General features: G+C 38.3%; 23 non-coding genes across 23 annotated transcripts; 9 read left to right on the top strand and 14 right to left on the bottom strand.

Moving 5' to 3' along the window:
• Positions 1-930: 930 nt before the first annotated feature.
• TRNAE-UUC (transfer RNA glutamic acid (anticodon UUC)) lies at positions 931-1,002 on the bottom strand. The gene has a single exon. It is a non-coding gene; the product is annotated as a tRNA-Glu (tRNA).
• A 654-nt stretch (positions 1,003-1,656) lies between these two features.
• TRNAE-UUC (transfer RNA glutamic acid (anticodon UUC)) lies at positions 1,657-1,728 on the bottom strand. The gene has a single exon. It is a non-coding gene; the product is annotated as a tRNA-Glu (tRNA).
• Positions 1,729-3,107: 1,379 nt separating this feature from the next.
• TRNAE-UUC (transfer RNA glutamic acid (anticodon UUC)) lies at positions 3,108-3,179 on the bottom strand. Its single transcript has one exon. It is a non-coding gene; the product is annotated as a tRNA-Glu (tRNA).
• A 111-nt stretch (positions 3,180-3,290) lies between these two features.
• On the top strand, positions 3,291-3,363 carry TRNAM-CAU (transfer RNA methionine (anticodon CAU)). The gene has a single exon. It is a non-coding gene; the product is annotated as a tRNA-Met (tRNA).
• Positions 3,364-5,282: 1,919 nt separating this feature from the next.
• Positions 5,283-5,354, bottom strand: TRNAE-UUC (transfer RNA glutamic acid (anticodon UUC)). Its single transcript has one exon. It is a non-coding gene; the product is annotated as a tRNA-Glu (tRNA).
• Positions 5,355-5,465: 111 nt separating this feature from the next.
• Positions 5,466-5,538, top strand: TRNAM-CAU (transfer RNA methionine (anticodon CAU)). The gene has a single exon. It is a non-coding gene; the product is annotated as a tRNA-Met (tRNA).
• Positions 5,539-6,732: 1,194 nt separating this feature from the next.
• Positions 6,733-6,804, bottom strand: TRNAE-UUC (transfer RNA glutamic acid (anticodon UUC)). Its single transcript has one exon. It is a non-coding gene; the product is annotated as a tRNA-Glu (tRNA).
• A 654-nt stretch (positions 6,805-7,458) lies between these two features.
• On the bottom strand, positions 7,459-7,530 carry TRNAE-UUC (transfer RNA glutamic acid (anticodon UUC)). Its single transcript has one exon. It is a non-coding gene; the product is annotated as a tRNA-Glu (tRNA).
• A 2,828-nt stretch (positions 7,531-10,358) lies between these two features.
• On the bottom strand, positions 10,359-10,430 carry TRNAE-UUC (transfer RNA glutamic acid (anticodon UUC)). Its single transcript has one exon. It is a non-coding gene; the product is annotated as a tRNA-Glu (tRNA).
• Positions 10,431-12,647: 2,217 nt separating this feature from the next.
• On the bottom strand, positions 12,648-12,719 carry TRNAE-UUC (transfer RNA glutamic acid (anticodon UUC)). Its single transcript has one exon. It is a non-coding gene; the product is annotated as a tRNA-Glu (tRNA).
• A 4,281-nt stretch (positions 12,720-17,000) lies between these two features.
• TRNAE-UUC (transfer RNA glutamic acid (anticodon UUC)) lies at positions 17,001-17,072 on the bottom strand. Its single transcript has one exon. It is a non-coding gene; the product is annotated as a tRNA-Glu (tRNA).
• A 653-nt stretch (positions 17,073-17,725) lies between these two features.
• TRNAE-UUC (transfer RNA glutamic acid (anticodon UUC)) lies at positions 17,726-17,797 on the bottom strand. The gene has a single exon. It is a non-coding gene; the product is annotated as a tRNA-Glu (tRNA).
• Positions 17,798-17,908: 111 nt separating this feature from the next.
• On the top strand, positions 17,909-17,981 carry TRNAM-CAU (transfer RNA methionine (anticodon CAU)). The gene has a single exon. It is a non-coding gene; the product is annotated as a tRNA-Met (tRNA).
• A 469-nt stretch (positions 17,982-18,450) lies between these two features.
• Positions 18,451-18,522, bottom strand: TRNAE-UUC (transfer RNA glutamic acid (anticodon UUC)). Its single transcript has one exon. It is a non-coding gene; the product is annotated as a tRNA-Glu (tRNA).
• Positions 18,523-18,632: 110 nt separating this feature from the next.
• Positions 18,633-18,705, top strand: TRNAM-CAU (transfer RNA methionine (anticodon CAU)). Its single transcript has one exon. It is a non-coding gene; the product is annotated as a tRNA-Met (tRNA).
• Positions 18,706-19,357: 652 nt separating this feature from the next.
• On the top strand, positions 19,358-19,430 carry TRNAM-CAU (transfer RNA methionine (anticodon CAU)). Its single transcript has one exon. It is a non-coding gene; the product is annotated as a tRNA-Met (tRNA).
• A 469-nt stretch (positions 19,431-19,899) lies between these two features.
• TRNAE-UUC (transfer RNA glutamic acid (anticodon UUC)) lies at positions 19,900-19,971 on the bottom strand. Its single transcript has one exon. It is a non-coding gene; the product is annotated as a tRNA-Glu (tRNA).
• Positions 19,972-20,081: 110 nt separating this feature from the next.
• TRNAM-CAU (transfer RNA methionine (anticodon CAU)) lies at positions 20,082-20,154 on the top strand. The gene has a single exon. It is a non-coding gene; the product is annotated as a tRNA-Met (tRNA).
• A 652-nt stretch (positions 20,155-20,806) lies between these two features.
• On the top strand, positions 20,807-20,879 carry TRNAM-CAU (transfer RNA methionine (anticodon CAU)). Its single transcript has one exon. It is a non-coding gene; the product is annotated as a tRNA-Met (tRNA).
• Positions 20,880-21,531: 652 nt separating this feature from the next.
• On the top strand, positions 21,532-21,604 carry TRNAM-CAU (transfer RNA methionine (anticodon CAU)). The gene has a single exon. It is a non-coding gene; the product is annotated as a tRNA-Met (tRNA).
• Positions 21,605-22,073: 469 nt separating this feature from the next.
• TRNAE-UUC (transfer RNA glutamic acid (anticodon UUC)) lies at positions 22,074-22,145 on the bottom strand. The gene has a single exon. It is a non-coding gene; the product is annotated as a tRNA-Glu (tRNA).
• A 110-nt stretch (positions 22,146-22,255) lies between these two features.
• On the top strand, positions 22,256-22,328 carry TRNAM-CAU (transfer RNA methionine (anticodon CAU)). Its single transcript has one exon. It is a non-coding gene; the product is annotated as a tRNA-Met (tRNA).
• A 476-nt stretch (positions 22,329-22,804) lies between these two features.
• Positions 22,805-22,876, bottom strand: TRNAE-UUC (transfer RNA glutamic acid (anticodon UUC)). Its single transcript has one exon. It is a non-coding gene; the product is annotated as a tRNA-Glu (tRNA).
• Between the last annotated feature and the right edge of the window lie 486 nt (positions 22,877-23,362).

Below are 23,362 nucleotides of genomic sequence, written 5' to 3'. Positions count from 1 at the left end.
TGAGCCAAACTGACAGGATAAAGGGGTTGTTGACTTGGAGTGAGAAGGGAACAATAGGAATTATTTGAGTTTTCAAGCTCAAATATAATCTGGTGAAAAGAGGAGGAATGGGTAAACAAAGATAAGTTAGAATTTATGGCCTCAAAGAGCACTTTTATCCTATAACGCTCAACCTTTGAAAGTGCAAGACTAGTAAAAGGTTCTTTCCCATACCGGGAGTCTAACCCGAGCCAGTTGGGTGAAAACCAGGAATCCTAACCTCTAGACCATATGGGAGGCAGTTATTAAGTATAATGAGTCATGGACTAAGAAAAAGTGGGAATAAAGAAAATATATATATTTTTTTTCATTTTGCCGCTTTGAGCTTGTCTACAAACATCTGGTGGTTGCCTCGTTAGCGCAGTAGGAAGCGTGTCAGTCTCATAATCTGAAGGTCGTGAGTTCGATCCTCAGACGAGGCACTGTTCAGTGAGTTTTTGTCTTCCTCCATTCATGCAGGAAATCGGGTTTTTCTGCCGAAACGTTTTTAATATATGAGGAAAGTGTTGTTGATTTCCTTGTCATTTTTGAGTGAGTAGAAGAGATGGGAATGATTTCAGCTTTAAATCCAAAATAGGATCTTGCCTAAAAAGAAACAATATTAAAGCAAAGTCCCAATCAGATTGGGTGAAATAGTCTGATGGTTTCTTATTTATTGGCGGAACTAGTTCATTAAAAAAAGGAAAATTAGCCAAACTGACAGGATAAAGGGGTTGTTGACTTGGAGTGAGAAGGGAACAATAGGAATTATTTGAGTTTTCAAGCTCAAATAGGATCTGGTGAAAAGAGGAGGAATGGGTAAACAAAGATAAATTAGAATTTATGGCCACAAAGAGCACTTTTATCCTATAACGCTCAACCTTTGAAAGTGCAAGACTAGTAAAAGGTTTTTTCCCATACCAGGAGTCGAACCCGGGCCACCTGGGTGAAAACCAGGAATCCTAACCGCTAGACCATATGGGAGCAGTTATTAAGTAAAATGAGTCATGGACTATGAAAAAGTGGGAATAAAGAAAATATATATATATTTTTTTCATTTTGCCGCTTTGAGCTCGTTTAAAAACATCTGGTGGTTGCCTCGTTAGCGCAGTAGGAAGCGTGTCAATCTAATAATCTGAAGGTCGTGAGTTCGATCCACACACGAGGCACTGTTCAGTGAGTTTTTGTCTTCCTCCATTCATGCAGGAAATCGGGTTTTTCTGCCGAAACGTTTTTAATATATGAGGAAAGTGTTGTTGATTTCCTTGTCATTTTTGAGTGAGTAGAAGAGATGGGAATGATTTGAGCTTTAAATCCAAAATAGGATCTTGCCTAAAAAGAAACAATATTAAAGCAAAGTCCCAATCAGATTGGGTGAAATAGTCTGATGGTTTCTTATTTATTGGCGGAACTAGTTCATTAAAAAAAGGAAAATTAGCCAAACTGACAGGATAAAGGGGTTGTTGACTTGGAGTGAGAAGGGAACAATAGGAATTATTTGAGTTTTCAAGCTCAAATAGGATCTGGTGAAAAGAGGAGGAATGGGTAAACAAAGATAAATTAGAATTTATGGCCACAAAGAGCACTTTTATCCTATAACGCTCAACCTTTGAAAGTGCAAGACTAGTAAAAGGTTTTTTCCCATACCAGGAGTCGAACCCGGGCCACCTGGGTGAAAACCAGGAATCCTAACCGCTAGACCATATGGGAGCAGTTATTAAGTAAAATGAGTCATGGACTATGAAAAAGTGGGAATAAAGAAAATATATATATATTTTTTTCATTTTGCCGCTTTGAGCTTGTTTAAAAACATCTGGTGGTTGCCTCGTTAGCGCAGTAGGAAGCGTGTCAGTCTAATAATCTGAAGGTCGTGAGTTCGATCCACACACGAGGCACTGTTCAGTGAGTTTTTGTCTTCCTCCATTCATGCAGGAAATCGGGTTTTTCTGCCGAAACGTTTTTAATATATGAGGAAAGTGTTGTTGATTTCCTTGTCATTTTTGAGTGAGTAGAAGAGATGGGAATGATTTGAGCTTTAAATCCAAAATAGGATCTTGCCTAAAAAGAAACAATATTAAAGCAAAGTCCCAATCAGATTGGGTGAAATAGTCTGATGGTTTCTTATTTATTGGCGAAACTAGTTCAATAAAAAAAGGAAAATTAGCCAAACTGACAGGATAAAGGGGTTGTTGACTTGGAGTGAGAAGGGAACAATAGGAATTATTTGAGTTTTCAAGCTCAAATAGGATCTGGTGAAAAGAGGAGGAATGGGTAAACAAAGATAAGTTAGAATTTATGGCCACAAAGAGCACTTTTATCCTATAACGCTCAACCTTTGAAAGTGCAAGACTAGTAAAATGTTTTTTCCCATACCGGGAGTCGAACCCAGGCAACATGGGTGAAAACCAGGAATCCTAACCGCTAGACCATATGGGAGCAGTTATTAAGTATAATGAGTCATGGACTAAGAAAAAGTGGGAATAAAGAAAATGTATATATATTTTTTCATTTTGCCGCTTTGAGATTGTCTACAAACATCTGGTGGTTGCCTCGTTAGCGCAGTAGGAAGCGTGTCAGTCTCATAATCTGAAGGTCGTGAGTTCGGTCCTCACACGAGGCACTGTTCAGTGAGTTTTTGTCTTCCTCCATTCATGCAGGAAATCGGGTTTTTCTTCCGAAACGTTTTTAATATATGAGGAAAGTGTTGTTGATTTCCTTGTCATTTTTGAGTGAGTAGAAGAGATGGGAATGATTTGAGCTTTAAATCCAAAATAGGATCTTGCCTAAAAAGAAACAATATTAAAGCAAAGTCCCAATCAGATTGGGTGAAATAGTCTGATGGTTTCTTATTTATTGGCGAAACTAGTTCATTAAAAAAAGGAAAATTAGCCAAACTGACAGGATAAAGGGGTTGTTGACTTGGAGTGAGAAGGGAACAATAGGAATTATTTGAGTTTTCAAGCTCAAATAGGATCTGGTGAAAAGAGGAGGAATGGGTAAACAAAGATAAGTTAGAATTTATGGCCACAAAGAGCACTTTTATCCTATAACGCTCAACCTTTGAAAGTGCAAGACTAGTAAAAGGTTTTTTCCCATACCGGGAGTCGAACCCGGGCCACCTGGGTGAAAACCAGGAATCCTAACCGCTAGACCATATGGGAGCAGTTATTAAGTATAATGAGTCATGGACTAAGAAAAAGTGGGAATAAAGAAAATGTATATATATTTTTTCATTTTGCCGCTTTGAGCTTGTCTACAAACATCTGGTGGTTGCCTCGTTAGCGCAGTAGGAAGCGTGTCAGTCTCATAATCTGAAGGTCGTGAGTTCGATCCTCACACGAGGCACTGTTCAGTGAGTTTTTGTCTTCCTCCATTCATGCAGGAAATCGGGTTTTTCTGCCGAAACGTTTTTAATATATGAGGAAAGTGTTGTTGATTTCCTTGTCATTTTTGAGTGAGTAGAAGAGATGGGAATGATTTGAGCTTTAAATCCAAAATAGGATCTTGCCTAAAAAGAAACAATATTAAAGCAAAGTCCCAATCAGATTGGGTGAAATAGTCTGATGGTTTCTTATTTATTGGCGAAACTAGTTAAATAAAAAAAGGAAAATTAGCCAAACTGACAGGATAAAGGGGTTGTTGACTTGGAGTGAGAAGGGAACAATAGGAATTATTTGAGTTTTCAAGCTCAAATAGGATCTGGTGAAAAGAGGAGGAATGGGTAAACAAAGATAAGTTAGAATTTATGGCCACAAAGAGCACTTTTATCCTATAACGCTCAACCTTTGAAAGTGCAAGACTAGTAAAATGTTTTTTCCCATACCGGGAGTCGAACCCAGGCAACATGGGTGAAAACCAGGAATCCTAACCGCTAGACCATATGGGAGCAGTTATTAAGTATAATGAGTCATGGACTAAGAAAAAGTGGGAATAAAGAAAATGTATATATATTTTTTCATTTTGCCGCTTTGAGATTGTCTACAAACATCTGGTGGTTGCCTCGTTAGCGCAGTAGGAAGCGTGTCAGTCTCATAATCTGAAGGTCGTGAGTTCGATCCTCAGACGAGGCACCGTTCAGTGAGTTTTTGTCTTCCTCCATTCATGCAGGAAATCGGGTTTTTCTGCCGAAACGTTTTTAATATATGAGGAAAGTGTTGTTGATTTCCTTGTCATTTTTGAGTGAGTAGAAGAGATGGGAATGATTTGAGCTTTAAATCCAAAATAGGATCTTGCCTAAAAAGAAACAATATTAAAGCAAAGTCCCAATCAGATTGGGTGAAATAGTCTGATGGTTTCTTATTTATTGGCGGAACTAGTTCATTAAAAAAAGGAAAATTAGCCAAACTGACAGGATAAACGGGTTGTTGACTTGGAGTGAGAAGGGAACAATAGGAATTATTTGAGTTTTCAAGCTCAAATAGGATCTGGTGAAAAGAGGAGGAATGGGTAAACAAAGATAAGTTAGAATTTATGGCCACAAAGAGCACTTTTATCCTATAACGCTCAACCTTTGAAAGTGCAAGACTAGTAAAAGGTTCTTTCACATACCGGGAGTCGAACCCGGACAACATGGGTGAAAACCAGGAATCCTTACCGCTAGACCATATGGGAGCAGTTATTTAGTGTAATGAGTCATGGACTAAGAAAAAGTGGGAATAAAGAAAATGTATATATATTTTTTCATTTTGCCGCTTTGAGCTTGTTTACAAACATCTGGTGGTTGCCTAGTTAGCGCAGTAGGAAGCGTGTCAGTATCATAATCTGAAGGTCGTGAGTTCGATCCTCACATGAGGCACTGTTCAGTGAGTTTTTGTCTTCCTCCATTCATGCAGGAAATCGGGTTTTTCTGCCGAAACGTTTTTAATATATGAGGAAAGTGTTGTTGATTTCCTTGTCATTTTTGAGTGAGTAGAAGAGATGGGAATGATTTGAGCTTTAAATCCAAAATAGGATCTTGCCTAAAAAGAAACAATATTAAAGCAAAGTCCCAATCAGATTGGGTGAAATAGTCTGATGGTTTCTTATTTATTGGCGAAACTAGTTCATTAAAAAAAGGAAAATTAGCCAAACTGACAGGATAAAGGGGTTGTTGACTTGGAGTGAGAAGGGAACAATAGGAATTATTTGAGTTTTCAAGCTCAAATAGGATCTGGTGAAAAGAGGAGGAATGGGTAAACAAAGATAAGTTAGAATTTATGGCCACAAAGAGCACTTTTATCCTATAACGCTCAACCTTTGAAAGTGCAAGACTAGTAAAAGGTTTTTTCCCATACCGGGAGTCGAACCCGGGCCACCTGGGTGAAAACCAGGAATCCTAACCGCTAGACCATATGGGAGCAGTTATTAAGTATAATGAGTCATGGACTAAGAAAAAGTGGGAATAAAGAAAATGTATATATATTTTTTCATTTTGCCGCTTTGAGCTTGTCTACAAACATCTGGTGGTTGCCTCGTTAGCGCAGTAGGAAGCGTGTCAGTCTCATAATCTGAAGGTCGTGAGTTCGATCCTCACACGAGGCACTGTTCAGTGAGTTTTTGTCTTCCTCCATTCATGCAGGAAATCGGGTTTTTCTGCCGAAACGTTTTTAATATATGAGGAAAGTGTTGTTGATTTCCTTGTCATTTTTGAGTGAGTAGAAGAGATGGGAATGATTTGAGCTTTAAATCCAAAATAGGATCTTGCCTAAAAAGAAACAATATTAAAGCAAAGTCCCAATCAGATTGGGTGAAATAGTCTGATGGTTTCTTATTTATTGGCGAAACTAGTTCAATAAAAAAAGGAAAATTAGCCAAACTGACAGGATAAAGGGGTTGTTGACTTGGAGTGAGAAGGGAACAATAGGAATTATTTGAGTTTTCAAGCTCAAATAGGATCTGGTGAAAAGAGGAGGAATGGGTAAACAAAGATAAGTTAGAATTTATGGCCACAAAGAGCACTTTTATCCTATAACGCTCAACCTTTGAAAGTGCAAGACTAGTAAAATGTTTTTTCCCATACCGGGAGTCGAACCCAGGCAACATGGGTGAAAACCAGGAATCCTAACCGCTAGACCATATGGGAGCAGTTATTAAGTATAATGAGTCATGGACTAAGAAAAAGTGGGAATAAAGAAAATGTATATATATTTTTTCATTTTGCCGCTTTGAGATTGTCTACAAACATCTGGTGGTTGCCTCGTTAGCGCAGTAGGAAGCGTGTCAGTCTCATAATCTGAAGGTCGTGAGTTCGGTCCTCACACGAGGCACTGTTCAGTGAGTTTTTGTCTTCCTCCATTCATGCAGGAAATCGGGTTTTTCTGCCGAAACGTTTTTAATATATGAGGAAAGTGTTGTTGATTTCCTTGTCATTTTTGAGTGAGTAGAAGAGATGGGAATGATTTGAGCTTTAAATCCAAAATAGGATCTTGCCTAAAAAGAAACAATATTAAAGCAAAGTCCCAATCAGATTGGGTGAAATAGTCTGATGGTTTCTTATTTATTGGCGAAACTAGTTCATTAAAAAAAGGAAAATTAGCCAAACTGACAGGATAAAGGGGTTGTTGACTTGGAGTGAGAAGGGAACAATAGGAATTATTTGAGTTTTCAAGCTCAAATAGGATCTGGTGAAAAGAGGAGGAATGGGTAAACAAAGATAAATTAGAATTTATGGCCACAAAGAGCACTTTTATCCTATAACGCTGAACCTTTGAAAGTGCAAGACTAGTAAAAGGTTTTTTCCCATACCAGGAGTCGAACCCGGACCACCTGGGTGAAAACCAGGAATCCTAACCGCTAGACCATATGGGAGTAGTTATTAAGTAAAATGAGTCATGGACTATGAAAAAGTGGGAAAAAGGAAAATATATATATTTTTTTTTCATTTTGCAGCTTTGAGCTTGTTTACAAACATCTGGTGGTTGCCTCGTTAGCGCAGTAGGAAGCGTGTCAGTCTAATAATCTGAAGGTCGTGAGTTCGATCCACACACGAGGCACTGTTCAGTGAGTTTTTGTCTTCCTCCATTCATGCAGGAAATCGGGTTTTTCTGCCAAAACGTTTTTAATATATGAGGAAAGTGTTGTTGATTTCCTTGTCATTTTTGAGTGAGTAGAAGAGATGGGAATGATTTGAGCTTTAAATCCAAAATAGGATCTTGCCTAAAAAGAAACAATATTAAAGCAAAGTCCCAATCAGATTGGGTGAAATAGTCTGATGGTTTCTTATTTATTGGCGAAACTAGTTCAATAAAAAAAGGAAAATTAGCCAAACTGACAGGATAAAGGGGTTGTTGACTTGGAGTGAGAAGGGAACAATAGGAATTATTTGAGTTTTCAAGCTCAAATAGGATCTGGTGAAAAGAGGAGGAATGGGTAAACAAAGATAAGTTAGAATTTATGGCCACAAAGAGCACTTTTATCCTATAACGCTCAACCTTTGAAAGTGCAAGACTAGTAAAAGGTTTTTTCCCATACCGGGAGTCGAACCCGGGCCACCTGGGTGAAAACCAGGAATCCTAACCGCTAGAACATATGGGAGCAGTTATTAAGTATAATGAGTCATGGACTAAGAAAAAGTGGGAATAAAGAAAATGTATATATATTTTTTCATTTTGCCGCTTTGAGCTTGTCTACAAACATCTGGTGGTTGCCTAGTTAGCGCAGTAGGAAGCGTGTCAGTCTCATAATCTGAAGGTCGTGAGTTCGATCCTCACACGAGGCACTGTTCAGTGAGTTTTTGTCTTCCTCCATTCATGCAGGAAATCGGGTTTTTCTGCCGAAACGTTTTTAATATATGAGGAAAGTGTTGTTGATTTCCTTGTCATTTTTGAGTGAGTAGAAGAGATGGGAATGATTTGAGCTTTAAATCCAAAATAGGATCTTGCCTAAAAAGAAACAATATTAAAGCAAAGTCCCAATCAGATTGGGTGAAATAGTCTGATGGTTTCTTATTTATTGGCGAAACTAGTTCATTAAAAAAAGGAAAATTAGCCAAACTGACAGGATAAAGGGGTTGTTGACTTGGAGTGAGAAGGGAACAATTGGAATTATTTGAGTTTTCAAGCTCAAATAGGATCTGGTGAAAAGAGGAGGAATGGGTAAACAAAGATAAGTTAGAATTTATGGCCACAAAGAGCACTTTTATCCTATAACGCTCAACCTTTGAAAGTGCAAGACTAGTAAAAGGCTCTTTTACATACCGGGAGTCGAACCCGGGCAACATGGGTGAAAACCAGGAATCCTAACCGCTAGACCATATGGGAGCATTTATTTAGTGTAATGAGTCATGGACTAAGAAAAAGTGGGAATAAAGAAAATGTATATATATTTTTTCATTTTGCCGCTTTGAGCTTGTCTACAAACATCTGGTGGTTGCCTAGTTAGCGCAGTAGGAAGCGTGTCAGTATCATAATCTGAAGGTCGTGAGTTCGATCCTCACACGAGGCACTGTTCAGTGAGTTTTTGTCTTCCTCCATTCATGCAGGAAATCGGGTTTTTCTGCCGAAACGTTTTTAATATATGAGGAAAGTGTTGTTGATTTCCTTGTCATTTTTGAGTGAGTAGAAGAGATGGGAATGATTTGAGCTTTAAATCCAAAATAGGATCTTGCCTAAAAAGAAACAATATTAAAGCAAAGTCCCAATCAGATTGGGTGAAATAGTCTGATGGTTTCTTATTTATTGGCGAAACTAGTTCATTAAAAAAAGGAAAATTAGCCAAACTGACAGGATAAAGGGGTTGTTGACTTGGAGTGAGAAGGGAACAATAGGAATTATTTGAGTTTTCAAGCTCAAATAGGATCTGGTGAAAAGAGGAGGAATGGGTAAACAAAGATAAGTTAGAATTTATGGCCACAAAGAGCACTTTTATCCTATAACGCTCAACCTTTGAAAGTGCAAGACTAGTAAAAGGTTCTTTCACATACCGGGAGTCAAACCCGGGCAACATGGGTGAAAACCAGGAATCCTAACCGCTAGACCATATGGGAGCAGTTATTTAGTGTAATGAGTCATGGACTAAGAAAAAGTGGGAATAAAGAAAATTTATATATATTTTTTCATTTTGCCGCTTTGAGATTATTTACAAACATCTGGTGGTTGCCTCGTTAGTGCAGTAGGAAGCGTGTCAGTCTAATAATCTGAAGGTCGTGAGTTCGATCCTCAGACGAGGCACCGTTCAGTGAGTTTTTGTCTTCCTCTATTCATGCAGGAAATCGGGTTTTTCTGCCGAAACGTTTTTAATATATGAGGAAAGTGTTGTTGATTTCCTTGTCATTTTTGAGTGAGTAGAAGAGATGGGAATGATTTGAGCTTTAAATCCAAAATAGGATCTTGCCTAAAAAGAAACAATATTAAAGCAAAGTCCCAATCAGATTGGGTGAAATAGTCTGATGGTTTCTTATTTATTGGCGGAACTAGTTCATTAAAAAAAGGAAAATTAGCCAAACTGACAGGATAAAGGGGTTGTTGACTTGGAGTGAGAAGGGAACAATAGGAATTATTTGAGTTTTCAAGCTCAAATAGGATCTGGTGAAAAGAGGAGGAATGGGTAAACAAAGATAAGTTAGAATTTATGGCCACAAAGAGCACTTTTATCCTATAACGCTCAACCTTTGAAAGTGCAAGACTAGTAAAAGGTTTTTTCCCATACCGGGAGTCGAACCCGTGCCACCTGGGTGAAAACCAGGAATCCTAACCGCTAGACCATATGGAAGCAGTTATTTAGTGTAATGAGTCATGGACTAAGAAAAAGTGGGAATAAAGAAAATGTATATATATTTTTTCATTTTGCCGCTTTGAGATTGTTTACAAACATCTGGTGGTTGCCTCGTTAGTGCAGTAGGAAGCGTGTCAGTCTAATAATCTGAAGGTCGTGAGTTCGATCCTCACACGAGGCACTGTTCAGTGAGTTTTTGTCTTCCTCCATTCATGCAGGAAATCGGGTTTTTCTGCCGAAACATTTTTAATATATGAGGAAAGTGTTGTTGATTTCCTTGTCATTTTTGAGTGAGTAGAAGAGATGGGAATGATTTGAGCTTTAAATCCAAAATAGGATCTTGCCTAAAAAGAAACAATATTAAAGCAAAGTCCCAATCAGATTGGGTGAAATAGTCTGATGGTTTCTTATTTATTGGCGAAACTAGTTCATTAAAAAAAGGAAAATTAGCCAAACTGACAGGATAAAGGGGTTGTTGACTTGGAGTGAGAAGGGAACAATAGGAATTATTTGAGTTTTCAAGCTCAAATAGGATCTGGTGAAAAGAGGAGGAATGGGTAAACAAAGATAAGTTAGAATTTATGGCCACAAAGAGCACATTTATCCTATAACGCTCAACCTTTGAAAGTGCAAGACTAGTAAAAGGTTTTTTCCCATACCGGGAGTCGAACCCGGGCCACCTGGGTGAAAACCAGGAATCCTAACCGCTAGACCATATGGAAGCAGTTATTTAGTGTAATGAGTCATGGACTAAGAAAAAGTGGGAATAAAGAAAATGTATATATATTTTTTCATTTTGCCGCTTTGAGATTGTTTACAAACATCTGGTGGTTGCCTCGTTAGTGCAGTAGGAAGCGTGTCAGTCTAATAATCTGAAGGTCGTGAGTTCGATCCTCACACGAGGCACTGTTCAGTGAGTTTTTGTCTTCCTCCATTCATGCAGGAAATCGGGTTAGCGCAGTAGGAAGCGTGTCAGTCTCATAATCTGAAGGTCGTGAGTTCGATCCTCACACGAGGCACTGTTCAGTGAGTTTTTGTCTTCCTCCATTCATGCAGGAAATCGGGTTTTTCTGCCGAAACGTTTTTAATATATGAGGAAAGTGTTGTTGATTTCCTTGTCATTTTTGAGTGAGTAGAAGAGATGGGAATGATTTGAGCTTTAAATCCAAAATAGGATCTTGCCTAAAAAGAAACAATATTAAAGCAAAGTCCCAATCAGATTGGGTGAAATAGTCTGATGGTTTCTTATTTATTGGCGAAACTAGTTCATTAAAAAAAGGAAAATTAGCCAAACTGACAGGATAAAGGGGTTGTTGACTTGGAGTGAGAAGGGAACAATTGGAATTATTTGAGTTTTCAAGCTCAAATAGGATCTGGTGAAAAGAGGAGGAATGGGTAAACAAAGATAAGTTAGAATTTATGGCCACAAAGAGCACTTTTATCCTATAACGCTCAACCTTTGAAAGTGCAAGACTAGTAAAAGGCTCTTTTACATACCGGGAGTCGAACCCGTGCCACCCGGGTGAAAACCAGGAATCCTAACCGCTAGACCATATGGAAGCAGTTATTTAGTGTAATGAGTCATGGACTAAGAAAAAGTGGGAATAAAGAAAATGTATATATATTTTTTCATTTTGCCGCTTTGAGATTGTTTACAAACATCTGGTGGTTGCCTCGTTAGTGCAGTAGGAAGCGTGTCAGTCTAATAATCTGAAGGTCGTGAGTTCGATCCTCACACGAGGCACTGTTCAGTGAGTTTTTGTCTTCCTCCATTCATGCAGGAAATCGGGTTTTTCTGCCGAAACATTTTTAATATATGAGGAAAGTGTTGTTGATTTCCTTGTCATTTTTGAGTGAGTAGAAGAGATGGGAATGATTTGAGCTTTAAATCCAAAATAGGATCTTGCCTAAAAAGAAACAATATTAAAGCAAAGTCCCAATCAGATTGGGTGAAATAGTCTGATGGTTTCTTATTTATTGGCAAAACTAGTTCATTAAAAAAAGGAAAATTAGCCAAACTGACAGGATAAAGGGGTTGTTGACTTGGAGTGAGAAGGGAACAATAGGAATTATTTGAGTTTTCAAGCTCAAATAGGATCTGGTGAAAAGAGGAGGAATGGGTAAACAAAGATAATTTAGAATTTATGGCCACAAAGAGCACATTTATCCTATAACGCTCAACCTTTGAAAGTGCAAGACTAGTAAAAGGTTTTTTCCCATACCGGGAGTTGAAACCGGGCCACCTGGGTGAAAACCAGGAATCCTAACCGCTAGACCATATGGGAGCAGTTATTAAGTAAAATGAGTCATGGACTAAGAAAAAGTGGGAATTTAGAAAATATATATATATTTTTTTCATTTTGCCGCTTTGAGCTTGTCTACAAACATCTGGTGGTTGCCTCGTTAGCGCAGTAGGAAGCGTGTCAGTCTAATAATCTGAAGGTCGTGAGTTCGATCCACACACGAGGCACTGTTCAGTGAGTTTTTGTCTTCCTCCATTCATGCAGGAAATCGGGTTTTTCTGCCGAAACATTTTTAATATATGAGGAAAGTGTTGTTGATTTCCTTGTCATTTTTGAGTGAGTAGAAGAGATGGGAATGATTTGAGCTTTAAATCCAAAATAGGATCTTGCCTAAAAAGAAACAATATTAAAGCAAAGTCCCAATCAGATTGGGTGAAATAGTCTGATGGTTTCTTATTTATTGGCGAAACTAGTTCATTAAAAAAAGGAAAATTAGCCAAACTGACAGGATAAAGGGGTTGTTGACTTGGAGTGAGAAGGGAACAATAGGAATTATTTGAGTTTTCAAGCTCAAATAGGATCTGGTGAAAAGAGGAGGAATGGGTAAACAAAGATAAGTTAGAATTTATGGCCACAAAGAGCACTTTTATCCTATAACGCTCAACCTTTGAAAGTGCAAGACTAGTAAAAGGTTTTTTCCCATACCGGGAGTCGAACCCGGGCCACCTGGGTGAAAACCAGGAATCCTAACCGCTAGACCATATGGAAGCAGTTATTTAGTGTAATGAGTCATGGACTAAGAAAAAGTGGGAATAAAGAAAATGTATATATATTTTTTCATTTTGCCGCTTTGAGATTGTTTACAAACATCTGGTGGTTGCCTCGTTAGTGCAGTAGGAAGCGTGTCAGTCTAATAATCTGAAGGTCGTGAGTTCGATCCTCACACGAGGCACTGTTCAGTGAGTTTTTGTCTTCCTCCATTCATGCAGGAAATCGGGTTTTTCTGCCGAAACATTTTTAATATATGAGGAAAGTGTTGTTGATTTCCTTGTCATTTTTGAGTGAGTAGAAGAGATGGGAATGATTTGAGCTTTAAATCCAAAATAGGATCTTGCCTAAAAAGAAACAATATTAAAGCAAAGTCCCAATCAGATTGGGTGAAATAGTCTGATGGTTTCTTATTTATTGGCGAAACTAGTTCATTAAAAAAAGGAAAATTAGCCAAACTGACAGGATAAAAGGGTTGTTGACTTGGAGTGAGAAGGGAACAATAGGAATTATTTGAGTTTTCAAGCTCAAATAGGATCTGGTGAAAAGAGGAGGAATGGGTAAACAAAGATAATTTAGAATTTATGGCCACAAAGAGCACATTTATCCTATAACGCTCAACCTTTGAAAGTGCAAGACTAGTAAAAGGTTTTTTCCCATACCGGGAGTTGAAACCGGGCCACCTGGGTGAAAACCAGGAATCCTAACCGCTAGACCATATGGGAGCAGTTATTAAGTTTAATGAGTCATGGACTAAGAAAAAGTGGGAATTTAGAAAATATATATATATTTTTTTCATTTTGCCGCTTTGAGCTTGTCTACAAACATCTGGTGGTTGCCTCGTTAGCGCAGTAGGAAGCGTGTCAGTCTAATAATCTGAAGGTCGTGAGTTCGATCCACACACGAGGCACTGTTCAGTGAGTTTTTGTCTTCCTCCATTCATGCAGGAAATCGGGTTTTTCTGCCGAAACATTTTTAATATATGAGGAAAGTGTTGTTGATTTCCTTGTCATTTTTGAGTGAGTAGAAGAGATGGGAATGATTTGAGCTTTAAATCCAAAATAGGATCTTGCCTAAAAAGAAACAATATTAAAGCAAAGTCCCAATCAGATTGGGTGAAATAGTCTGATGGTTTCTTATTTATTGGCGAAACTAGTTCATTAAAAAAAGGAAAATTAGCCAAACTGACAGGATAAAGGGGTTGTTGACTTGGAGTGAGAAGGGAACAATAGGAATTATTTGAGTTTTCAAGCTCAAATAGGATCTGGTGAAAAGAGGAGGAATGGGTAAACAAAGATAAGTTAGAATTTATGGCCACAAAGAGCACTTTTATCCTATAACGCTCAACCTTTGAAAGAGCAAGACTAGTAAAAGGTTTTTTCCCATACCGGGAGTCGAACCCGTGCCACCTGGGTGAAAACCAGGAATCCTAAACGCTAGACCATATGGAAGCAGTTACTAAGTATAATGAGTCATGGACTAAGAAAAAGTGGGAATAAAGAAAATGTATATATATTTTTTCATTTTGCCGCTTTGAGCTTGTCTACAAACATCTGGTGGTTGCCTAGTTAGCGCAGTAGGAAGCGTGTCAGTATCATAATCTGAAGGTCGTGAGTTCGATCCTCACACGAGGCACTGTTCAGTGAGTTTTTGTCTTCCTCCATTCATGCAGGAAATCGGGTTTTTCTGCCGAAACGTTTTTAATATATGAGGAAAGTGTTGTTGATTTCCTTGTCATTTTTGAGTGAGTAGAAGAGATGGGAATGATTTGAGCTTTAAATCCAAAATAGGATCTTGCCTAAAAAGAAACAATATTAAAGCAAAGTCCCAATCAGATTGGGTGAAATAGTCTGATGGTTTCTTATTTATTGGCGGAACTAGTTCATTAAAAAAAGGAAAATTAGCCAAACTGACAGGATAAAGGGGTTGTTGACTTGGAGTGAGAAGGGAACAATAGGAATTATTTGAGTTTTCAAGCTCAAATAGGATCTGGTGAAAAGAGGAGGAATGGGTAAACAAAGATAAATTAGAATTTATGGCCACAAAGAGCACTTTTATCCTATAACGCTCAACCTTTGAAAGTGCAAGACTAGTAAAAGGTTTTTTCCCATACCAGGAGTCGAACCCGGGCCACCTGGGTGAAAACCAGGAATCCTAAACGCTAGACCATATGGGAGCAGTTATTAAGTAAAATGAGTCATGGACTATGAAAAAGTGGGAATAAAGAAAATATATATATTTTTTTTTCATTTTGCCGCTTTGAGCTTGTTTACAAACATCTGGTGGTTGCCTCGTTAGCGCAGTAGGAAGCGTGTCAGTCTAATAATCTGAAGGTCGTGAGTTCGATCCACACACGAGGCACTGTTCAGTGAGTTTTTGTCTTCCTCCATTCATGCAGGAAATCGGGTTTTTCTGCCGAAACGTTTTTAATATATGAGGAAAGTGTTGTTGATTTCCTTGTCATTTTTGAGTGAGTAGAAGAGATGGGAATGATTTGAGCTTTAAATCCAAAATAGGATCTTGCCTAAAAAGAAACAATATTAAAGCAAAGTCCCAATCAGATTGGGTGAAATAGTCTGATGGTTTCTTATTTATTGGCGAAACTAGTTCATTAAAAAAAGGAAAATTAGCCAAACTGACAGGATAAAGGGGTTGTTGACTTGGAGTGAGAAGGGAACAATAGGAATTATTTGAGTTTTCAAGCTCAAATAGGATCTGGTGAAAAGAGGAGGAATGGGTAAACAAAGATAAGTTAGAATTTATGGCCACAAAGAGCACTTTTATCCTATAACGCTCAACCTTTGAAAGTGCAAGACTAGTAAAAGGTTCTTTCACATACCGGGAGTCGAACCCGGGCAACATGGGTGAAAACCAGGAATCCTAACCGCTAGACCATATGGGAGCAGTTATTTAGTGTAATGAGTCATGGACTAAGAAAAAGTGGGAATAAAGAAAATTTATATATATTTTTTCATTTTGCCGCTTTGAGATTGTTTACAAACATCTGGTGGTTGCCTCGTTAGTGCAGTAGGAAGCGTGTCAGTCTAATAATCTGAAGGTCGTGAGTTCGATCCTCAGACGAGGCACCGTTCAGTGAGTTTTTGTCTTCCTCCATTCATGCAGGAAATCGGGTTTTTCTGCCGAAACGTTTTTAATATATGAGGAAAGTGTTGTTGATTTCCTTGTCATTTTTGAGTGAGTAGAAGAGATGGGAATGATTTGAGCTTTAAATCCAAAATAGGATCTTGCCTAAAAAGAAACAATATTAAAGCAAAGTCCCAATCAGATTGGGTGAAATAGTCTGATGGTTTCTTATTTATTGGCGGAACTAGTTCATTAAAAAAAGGAAAATTAGCCAAACTGACAGGATAAAGGGGTTGTTGACTTGGAGTGAGAAGGGAACAATAGGAATTATTTGAGTTTTCAAGCTCAAATAGGATCTGGTGAAAAGAGGAGGAATGGGTAAACAAAGATAAGTTAGAATTTATGGCCACAAAGAGCACTTTTATCCTATAACGCTCAACCTTTGAATGTGCAAGACTAGTAAAAGGTTTTTTTCCCATACCGGGAGTCAAACCCGGGCCACCTGGGTGAAAACCAGGAATCCTAACCGCTAGACCATATGGAAGCAGTTATTTAGTGTAATGAGTCATGGACTAAGAAAAAGTGGGAATAAAGAAAATGTATATATATTTTTTCATTTTGCCGCTTTGAGATTGTTTACAAACATCTGGTGGTTGCCTCGTTAGTGCAGTAGGAAGCGTGTCAGTCTAATAATCTGAAGGTCGTGAGTTCGATCCTCACACGAGGCACTGTTCAGTGAGTTTTTGTCTTCCTCCATTCATGCAGGAAATCGGGTTTTTCTGCCGAAACATTTTTAATATATGAGGAAAGTGTTGTTGATTTCCTTGTCATTTTTGAGTGAGTAGAAGAGATGGGAATGATTTGAGCTTTAAATCCAAAATAGGATCTTGCCTAAAAAGAAACAATATTAAAGCAAAGTCCCAATCAGATTGGGTGAAATAGTCTGATGGTTTCTTATTTATTGGCGAAACTAGTTCATTAAAAAAAGGAAAATTAGCCAAACTGACATGATAAAGGGGTTGTTGACTTGGAGTGAGAAGGGAACAATAGGAATTATTTGAGTTTTCAAGCTCAAATAGGATCTGGTGAAAAGAGGAGGAATGGGTAAACAAAGATAAAATAGAATTTATGGCCACAAAGAGCACTTTTATCCTATAACGCTCAACCTTTGAAAGTGCAAGACTAGTAAAAGGTTTTTTCCCATACCGGGAGTCGAACCCGGGCCACCTGGGTGAAAACCAGGAATCCTAACCGCTAGACCATATGGGAGCAGTTATTAAGTATAATGAGTCATGGACTAAGAAAAAGTGGGAATAAAGAAAATGTATATATATTTTTTCATTTTGCCGCTTTGAGCTTGTCTACAAACATCTGGTGGTTGCCTCGTTAGCGCAGTAGGAAGCCTGTCAGTCTCATAATCTGAAGGTCGTGAGTTCGATCCTCACACGAGGCACTGTTCAGTGAGTTTTTGTCTTCCTCCATTCATGCAGGAAATCGGGTTTTTCTGCCGAAACGTTTTTAATATATGAGGAAAGTGTTGTTGATTTCCTTGTCATTTTTGAGTGAGTAGAAGAGATGGGAATGATTTGAGCTTTAAATCCAAAATAGGATCTTGCCTAAAAAGAAACAATATTAAAGCAAAGTCCCAATCAGATTGGGTGAAATAGTCTGATGGTTTCTTATTTATTGGTGAAACTAGTTCATTAAAAAAAGGAAAATTAGCCAAACTGACAGGATAAAGGGGTTGTTGACTTGGAGTGAGAAGGGAACAATAGGAATTATTTGAGTTTTCAAGCTCAAATAGGATCTGGTGAAAAGAGGAGGAATGGGTAAACAAAGATAAGTTAGAATTTATGGCCACAAAGAGCACTTTTATCCTATAACGCTCAACCTTTGAAAGTGCAAGACTAGTAAAAGGTTTTTTCCCATACCGGGAGTCGAACCCGGGCCACCTGGGTGAAAACCAGGAATCCTAACCGCTAGACCATATGGGAGCAGTTATTAAGTATAATGAGTCATGGACTAAGAAAAAGTGGGAATTAAGAAAATGTATATATATTTTTTCATTTTGCCGCTTTGAGCTTGTCTACAAACATCTGGTGGTTGCCTCGTTAGCGCAGTAGGAAGCGTGTCAGTCTCATAATCTGAAGGTCGTGAGTTCGATCCTCACACGAGGCACTGTTCAGTGAGTTTTTGTCTTCCTCCATTCATGCAGGAAATCGGGTTTTTCTGCCGAAACGTTTTTAATATATGAGGAAAGTGTTGTTGATTTCCTTGTCATTTTTGAGTGAGTAGAAGAGATGGGAGTGATTTGAGCTTTAAATCCAAAATAGGATCTTGCCTAAAAAGAAACAATATTAAAGCAAAGTCCCAATCAGATTGGGTGAAATAGTCTGATGGTTTCTTATTTATTGGCGAAACTAGTTCATTAAAAAAAGGAAAATTAGCCAAACTGACAGGATAAAGGGGTTGTTGACTTGGAGTGAGAAGGGAACAATAGGAATTATTTGAGTTTTCAAGCTCAAATAGGATCTGGTGAAAAGAGGAGGAATGGGTAAACAAAGATAAGTTAGAATTTATGGCCACAAAGAGCACTTTTATCCTATAACGCTCAACCTTTGAAAGTGCAAGACTAGTAAAAGGTTTTTTCCCATACCGGGAGTCGAACCCGGGCCACCTGGGTGAAAACCAGGAATCCTAACCGCTAGACCATATGGGAGCAGTTATTAAGTATAATGAGTCATGGACTAAGAAATGTGGCAATAAAGAAAATGTATATATATTTTTTCATTTTGCCGCTTTGAGCTTGTCTACAAACATCTGGTGGTTGCCTCGTTAGCGCAGTAGGAAGCGTGTCAGTCTCATAATCTGAAGGTCGTGAGTTCGATCCTCACACGAGGCACTGTTCAGTGAGTTTTTGTCTTCCTCCATTCATGCAGGAAATCGGGTTTTTCTGCCGAAACGTTTTTAATATATGAGGAAAGTGTTGTTGATTTCCTTGTCATTTTTGAGTGAGTAGAAGAGATGGGAATGATTTGAGCTTTAAATCCAAAATAGGATCTTGCCTAAAAAGAAACAATATTAAAGCAAAGTCCCAATCAGATTGGGTGAAATAGTCTGATGGTTTCTTATTTATTGGCGGAACTAGTTCATTAAAAAAAGGAAAATTAGCCAAACTGACAGGATAAAGGGGTTGTTGACTTGGAGTGAGAAGGGAAAAATAGGAATTATTTGAGTTTTCAAGCTCAAATAGGATCTGGTGAAAAGAGGAGGAATGGGTAAACAAAGATAAGTTAGAATTTATGGCCACAAAGAGCACTTTTATCCTATAACGCTCAACCTTTGAAAGTGCAAGACTAGTAAAAGGTTTTTTCCCATACCGGGAGTCGAACCCGGGCCACCTGGGTGAAAACCAGGAATTCTAATCGCTAGACCATATGGGAGCAGTTATTAAGTATAATGAGTCATGGACTAAGAAAAAGTGGGAATTAAGAAAATGTATATATATTTTTTCATTTTGCCGCTTTGAGCTTGTCTACAAACATCTGGTGGTTGCCTCGTTAGCGCAGTAGGAAGCGTGTCAGTCTCATAATCTGAAGGTCGTGAGTTCGATCCTCACACGAGGCACTGTTCAGTGAGTTTTTGTCTTCCTCCATTCATGCAGGAAATCGGGTTTTTCTGCCGAAACGTTTTTAATATATGAGGAAAGTGTTGTTGATTTCCTTGTCATTTTTGAGTGAGTAGAAGAGATGGGAATGATTTGAGCTTTAAATCCAAAATAGGATCTTGCCTAAAAAGAAACAATATTAAAGCAAAGTCCCAATCAGATTGGGTGAAATAGTCTGATGGTTTCTTATTTATTGGCGAAACTAGTTCATTAAAAAAAGGAAAATTAGCCAAACTGACAGGATAAAGGGGTTGTTGACTTGGAGTGAGAAGGGAACAATAGGAATTATTTGAGTTTTCAAGCTCAAATAGGATCTGGTGAAAAGAGGAGGAATGGGTAAACAAAGATAAGTTAGAATTTATGGCCACAAAGAGCACTTTTATCCTATAACGCTCAACCTTTGAAAGTGCAAGACTAGTAAAAGGTTTTTTCCCATACCGGGAGTCGAACCCGGGCCACCTGGGTGAAAACCAGGAATCCTAACCGCTAGACCACATGGGAGCAGTTATTAAGTATAATGAGTCATGGACTAAGAAATGTGGGAATAAAGAAAATGTATATATATTTTTTCATTTTGCCGCTTTGAGCTTGTCTACAAACATCTGGTGGTTGCCTCGTTAGCGCAGTAGGAAGCGTGTCAGTCTCATAATCTGAAGGTCGTGAGTTCGATCCTCACACGAGGCACTGTTCAGTGAGTTTTTGTCTTCCTCCATTCATGCAGGAAATCGGGTTTTTCTGCCGAAACGTTTTTAATATATGAGGAAAGTGTTGTTGATTTCCTTGTCATTTTTGAGTGAGTAGAAGAGATGGGAATGATTTGAGCTTTAAATCCAAAATAGGATCTTGCCTAAAAAGAAACAATATTAAAGCAAAGTCCCAATCAGATTGGGTGAAATAGTCTGATGGTTTCTTATTTATTGGCGGAACTAGTTCATTAAAAAAAGGAAAATTAGCCAAACTGACAGGATAAAGGGGTTGTTGACTTGGAGTGAGAAGGGAAAAATAGGAATTATTTGAGTTTTCAAGCTCAAATAGGATCTGGTGAAAAGAGGAAGAATGGGTAAACAAAGATAAGTTAGAATTTATGGCCACAAAGAGCACTTTTATCCTATAACGCTCAACCTTTGAAAGTGCAAGACTAGTAAAAGGTTTTTTCCCATACCGGGAGTCGAACCCGGGCCACCTGGGTGAAAACCAGGAATTCTAATCGCTAGACCATATGGGAGCAGTTATTAAGTATAATGAGTCATGGACTAAGAAAAAGTGCGAATAAAGAAAATGTATATATATTTTTTCATTTTGCCGCTTTGAGCTTGTCTACAAACATCTGGTGGTTGCCTCGTTAGCGCAGTAGGAAGCGTGTCAGTCTCATAATCTGAAGGTTGTGAGTTCGATCCTCACACGAGGCACTGTTCAGTGAGTTTTTGTCTTCCTCCATTCATGCAGGAAATCGGGTTTTTCTGCCGAAACGTTTTTAATATATGAGGAAAGTGTTGTTGATTTCCTTGTCATTTTTGAGTGAGTAGAAGAGATGGGAATGATTTGAGCTTTAAATCCAAAATAGGATCTTGCCTAAAAAGAAACAATATTAAAGCAAAGTCCCAATCAGATTGGGTGAAATAGTCTGATGGTTTCTTATTTATTGGCGGAACTAGTTCATTAAAAAAAGGAAAATTAGCCAAACTGACAGGATAAAGGGGTTGTTGACTTGGAGTGAGAAGGGAACAATAGGAATTATTTGAGTTTTCAAGCTCAAATAGGATCTGGTGAAAAGAGGAGGAATGGGTAAACAAAGATAAGTTAGAATTTATGGCCACAAAGAGCACTTTTATCCTATAACCCTCAACCTTTGAAAGTGCAAGACTAGGAAAAGGTTTTTTCCCATACCGGGAGTCGAACCCGGGCCACCTGGGTGAAAACCAGGAATTCTAATCGCTAGACCATATGGGAGCAGTTATTAAGTATAATGAGTCATGGACTAAGAAAAAGTGCGAATAAAGAAAATGTATATATATTTTTTCATTTTGCCGCTTTGAGCTTGTCTACAAACATCTGGTGGTTGCCTCGTTAGCGCAGTAGGAAGCGTGTCAGTCTCATAATCTGAAGGTTGTGAGTTCGATCCTCACACGAGGCACTGTTCAGTGAGTTTTTGTCTTCCTCCATTCATGCAGGAAATCGGGTTTTTCTGCCGAAACGTTTTTAATATATGAGGAAAGTGTTGTTGATTTCCTTGTCATTTTTGAGTGAGTAGAAGAGATGGGAATGATTTGAGCTTTAAATCCAAAATAGGATCTTGCCTAAAAAGAAACAATATTAAAGCAAAGTCCCAATCAGATTGGGTGAAATAGTCTGATGGTTTCTTATTTATTGGCGGAACTAGTTCATTAAAAAAAGGAAAATTAGCCAAACTGACAGGATAAAGGGGTTGTTGACTTGGAGTGAGAAGGGAACAATAGGAATTATTTGAGTTTTCAAGCTCAAATAGGATCTGGTGAAAAGAGGAGGAATGGGTAAACAAAGATAAGTTAGAATTTATGGCCACAAAGAGCACTTTTATCCTATAACGCTCAACCTTTGAAAGTGCAAGACTAGTAAAAGGTTTTTTCCCATACCGGGAGTCGAACCCGGGCCACCTGGGTGAAAACCAGGAATCCTAACCGCTAGACCATGTGGGAGCAGTTATTAAGTATAATGAGTCATGGACTAAGAAATGTGGGAATAAAGAAAATGTATATATATTTTTTCATTTTGCCGCTTTGAGCTTGTCTACAAACATCTGGTGGTTGCCTCGTTAGCGCAGTAGGAAGCGTGTCAGTCTCATAATCTGAAGGTCGTGAGTTCGATCCTCACACGAGGCACTGTTCAGTGAGTTTTTGTCTTCCTCCATTCATGCAGGAAATCGGGTTTTTCTGCCGAAACGTTTTTAATATATGAGGAAAGTGTTGTTGATTTCCTTGTCATTTTTGAGTGAGTAGAAGAGATGGGAATGATTTGAGCTTTAAATCCAAAATAGGATCTTGCCTAAAAAGAAACAATATTAAAGCAAAGTCCCAATCAGATTGGGTGAAATAGTCTGATGGTTTCTTATTTATTGGCGGAACTAGTTCATTAAAAAAAGGAAAATTAGCCAAACTGACAGGATAAAGGGGTTGTTGACTTGGAGTGAGAAGGGAAAAATAGGAATTATTTGAGTTTTCAAGCTCAAATAGGATCTGGTGAAAAGAGGAGGAATGGGTAAACAAAGATAAGTTAGAATTTATGGCCACAAAGAGCACTTTTATCCTATAACGCTCAACCTTTGAAAGTTAAAAGGTTTTGAAAGTTAAAAGGTTTTTTCCCATACCGGGAGTCGAACCTGGGCCACCTGGGTGAAAACCAGGAATCCTAACCGCTAGACCATATGGGAGCAGTTATTAAGTATAATGAGTCATGGACTAAGAAATGTGGGAATAAAGAAAATGTATATATATTTTTTCATTTTGCCGCTTTGAGCTTGTCTACAAACATCTGGTGGTTGCCTCGTTAGCGCACTAGGAAGCGTGTCAGTCTCATAATCTGAAGGTCGTGAGTTCGATCCTCATACGAGGCACTGTTCAGTGAGTTTTTGTCTTCCTCCATTCATGCAGGAAATCGGGTTTTTCTGCCGAAACGTTTTTAATATATGAGGAAAGTGTTGTTGATTTCCTTGTCATTTTTGAGTGAGTAGAAGAGATGGGAATGATTTGAGCTTTAAATCCAAAATAGGATCTTGCCTAAAAAGAAACAATATTAAAGCAAAGTCCCAATCAGATTGGGTGAAATAGTCTGATGGTTTCTTATTTATTGGCGAAACTAGTTAATTAAAAAATGAAAATTAGCCAAACTGACAGGATAAAGGGGTTGTTGACTTGGA

Source organism: Rhinoderma darwinii, chromosome 3, assembly GCF_050947455.1.
Source record: "Rhinoderma darwinii isolate aRhiDar2 chromosome 3, aRhiDar2.hap1, whole genome shotgun sequence".
Classification (NCBI taxonomy): domain Eukaryota; kingdom Metazoa; phylum Chordata; class Amphibia; order Anura; family Rhinodermatidae; genus Rhinoderma; species Rhinoderma darwinii.
This window is presented reverse-complemented; position numbering and strand designations above follow the sequence as displayed.